At 37.5% G+C, this 3,960-nt stretch overlaps 1 long non-coding RNA gene across 1 annotated transcript; it reads left to right on the forward strand.

Moving 5' to 3' along the window:
- The first annotated feature begins 444 nt into the window (after window positions 1-444).
- Window positions 445-3,661, forward strand: LOC143024144 (uncharacterized). Its single transcript, XR_012966267.1, has 2 exons — window positions 445-1,051; window positions 1,228-3,661. It is a non-coding gene; the product is annotated as an uncharacterized LOC143024144 (long non-coding RNA).
- The last annotated feature ends 299 nt before the right edge of the window (window positions 3,662-3,960 follow it).

Raw genomic sequence — 3,960 nt, forward strand, 5'->3', positions numbered from 1 at the left:
TATATATATATATATACATATATATATATATATATATATATATATATATACATATACATATATATGTATATATATTATATACACACATAATTATATGTTCATATATTCATATCTATACATGCATGTATACACAAAATTATATATATGTATATATATGTATATATATATATATATATATTATATACACAATTATATATGTATATATTCATATGTATACATACATGTATACACACAATATATATATATATGTATATGTATATATTATATATATACACATAATTATATGTATATATTCATATGTACACATACATGTATACACATATTATATATACAAAGATAATTATATATATATATTCATATGTATACATACATGTATGCACACACACACATATATATTATATTATATATATTATATATTATATATTATATAATCTATGTGTATACCACACCATTATTAATCATCACCCACCACGCACGTGATCCACATGCTTGTAACAGAGCGAGACTTCCTCTTGCTTACCTTGCATTACCTTGCATTTCCCACGACATGCACCCCTAACACAGCACAATTTGAAGACAAACAAGTATAGATACCTAGTGTCACCAGACACGTATCATAAATCCTTTTATTATAACTGCCCTAGTGTATTACGCATAAACTAACATAGATATAATATACCTAACAATATCCACCAATTATACAACTAACCCTTATATATCTAAACCGTCCCCAATCCATAGATTAACAAGACTAACGCCCTTGCTTACAGCAACCCTTCTAACCCTATATATTCTATGATACCCATGTAATGAGGCAGAGCTGGAGTAGGTGAAGAACCTACTGCCAGAGGCTGGGTAGGTCACGAACCTACCGGCCGGAGGTCAGAGCTATCGTGCCCTAGGTCAAGGCCTGGCACTTATTATATTTAGCCCCAATGGGCATCCCATTTGCATTTGTACCAAACTGAATATCTTGTTCTTTAGAATAAATAAAAAGCTCCCACCATGGAGTCTATCTCGCCACATTAAGACTCCCTACGTATACAAACAGGTATACAACTGGTGTCCAGCGGTGCTCTCACCCACACCATATCTTAACGGTTATTCAACCGTACTACACTGATATACACTGGTATACTCCAGGTATACAACTGGTGTCCAGCGGTGCTCTCACCCACACCATATCTTAACGGTTATACCATAACGGTATACACAGGTATACAACAGGTATACAACTGGCGGCAGCAGCGGTTCGCCCACGTACTGAATAGAAGCGCCGTCATCAGCCATACTACACAAGGTTACACAACCAATCCAACTGGCGAGCGGTACTCTATTCCAACCTCCGAAGATACAAGCCTACCTTATACCACGAAACACTGGTTTCACACATGCCTACCACAGAAGGCCGAATACATTCTTCAGTCATTCAAGCCACGCCTACCATTCAGAACATTCAGAAGGAGCAACGGTGGTGAAATCGAACCCATTCGATTTTGAACCACCTGGTGGCAGTACGCTACCATAGTCTCTGTAGACAGATATCTACAGCGACATAGAAGAACCGGTCAACTCTACACCGCACCTCTTCACGACTCCAAACCAAGACGAAAACCCAGGCCGACGAGACACTCGTTCGCCACCCAAACTACCGTCACCAATCTCCGTGAGTATAAACCATAGACTCCCACTAATCCCCCCTTTTTTTTATATATAATTCAGAAGCCGGACGAGAAACCAGCCTCCACCCCCACCCCTTCCACCCAGACCACAGCTTCACATCAGTTAGGCCCGGACCCGCCTAACATACCTGCTCTTCGCATCGGGTCAGCATTCTCGCTACTCGTAACCAACCCCAACCACCCAACATCACCCACCACCCACCGCCACCCTTGGCTCGAGCTACTCGCGAAAATTGCTTGCCCAAGCAATGTTCCAACACCAGCTAGGAATCCTCACCTCAGCCCACGACAGTCTCACATCCGCCCACGGAACCAACCAGTGCTACCCAGAATTCAGCGCAGACCTGCGTTAAGTACCCCAAATTTATTATTTTATTCTTGTACATCATACACCCATAATGTATATGCATAACAAATGTAATTTTTTTTTAAATGTAAATTAGCTCACGTAGAACTATCTATTAGTTACAATTACAGAAATTCAAAACATCCACTATGTAATTTTAACTTACAAATAATTTTTCAATTTTAACGTAGAATTAGAATATCAAAATGTCACTGCGAAGAAATCTCCCAGGCAGTCACCCGAAACATAGTAAATTAAGATAAATCAATATACAACGACAATTCCCAAGATGAACATAACCAACACTTAAAAATTATTCCCCCTTCGGACGCAGGACGTCATGCGATTCGATGGGATAGGTCCTCACGATCATTTCCTTAAATTTTTTTTTTTTTTAAATAACTATAAAAGTACTTCTCTACTTCCTTCCGACCGTGAAGCCCCGGAATAATACACTCAAAACCCCACCCACTCAAACAAGATGAATAAATAAAAATATATCAATAAATAAATAAAATAAAATAAATTAACTGCCTTAAATAAATATAGAATGTTATATATGTATTTTTAGCTCTACACAATCTTAGCCAATAACCATTCTCATAAATAACAAACTTGTATAAGTTTATATGTCTATTAAATAATAATATGTATTTTTAGCTCTACACAAACTAACATATTAATTAAAAACACACTAACCACTTAGGATGTCATGTCTTCAGTAAGCTATGACTGTAGTGAAATAGTACTATCTCATAGAAAAGAGATTATAAAATAAATTCTCATTGAACAGAGAAACAAGTGTATGGTGAACAGTGAAATTTGTCCTCATTGAAAAGAGATTATACTAGTGTAAAATGTTTTGTACATAGCTTACTGAAAAAAAAAAAATATGATAATATACGTAAAAAATCCCACCTTTTTACTCATTCAAACATATTTTGTTGATCAATATCACCCACTAGCAAACTTACAAATTATCATATATTAATTATGTATGCCATCCCCACTGTCACGACCTTAACCCAAGGTACGAGGACGTACCTCAAAAAGGTCAGGGAGGCAATGTATACCACACCATTATTAATCATCACCCACCACGCACGTGATCCACATGCTTGTAACAGAGCGAGACTTCCTCTTGCTTACCTTGCATTACCTTGCATTTCCCACGACATGCACCCCTAACACAGCACAATTTGAAGGCAAACAAGTATAGATACCTAGTGTCACCAGACACGTATCATAAATCCTTTTATTATAACTGCCCTAGTGTATTACGCATAAACTAACATAGATATAATATACCTAACAATATCCACCAATTATACAACTAACCCTTATATATCTAAACCGTCCCCAATCCATAGATTAACAAGACTAACGCCCTTGCTTACAGCAACCCTTCTAACCCTATATATTCTATGATACCCATGTAATGAGGCAGAGCTGGAGTAGGTGAAGAACCTACTGCCAGAGGCTGGGTAGGTCACGAACCTACCGGCCGGAGGTCAGAGCTATCGTGCCCTAGGTCAAGGCCTGGCACTTATTATATTTAGCCCCAATGGGCATCCCATTTGCATTTGTACCAAACTGAATATCTTGTTCTTTAGAATAAATAAAAAGCTCCCACCATGGAGTCTATCTCGCCACATTAAGACTCCCTACGTATACAAACAGGTATACAACTGGTGTCCAGCGGTGCTCTCACCCACACCATATCTTAACGGTTATTCAACCGTACTACACTGATATACACTGGTATACTCCAGGTATACAACTGGTGTCCAGCGGTGCTCTCACCCACACCATATCTTAACGGTTATACCATAACGGTATACACAGGTATACAACAGGTATACACATATATATATATTCATATGTATACATATATGTATACACACAAAAATTTATATGTATATATATATGTAT

This window comes from Oratosquilla oratoria, unplaced genomic scaffold (assembly GCF_046742065.1).
Source record: "Oratosquilla oratoria isolate Oo_2021 unplaced genomic scaffold, ASM4674206v1 SCAFFOLD96, whole genome shotgun sequence".
In the NCBI taxonomy this organism is placed as follows: Eukaryota; Metazoa; Arthropoda; class Malacostraca; order Stomatopoda; family Squillidae; genus Oratosquilla; species Oratosquilla oratoria.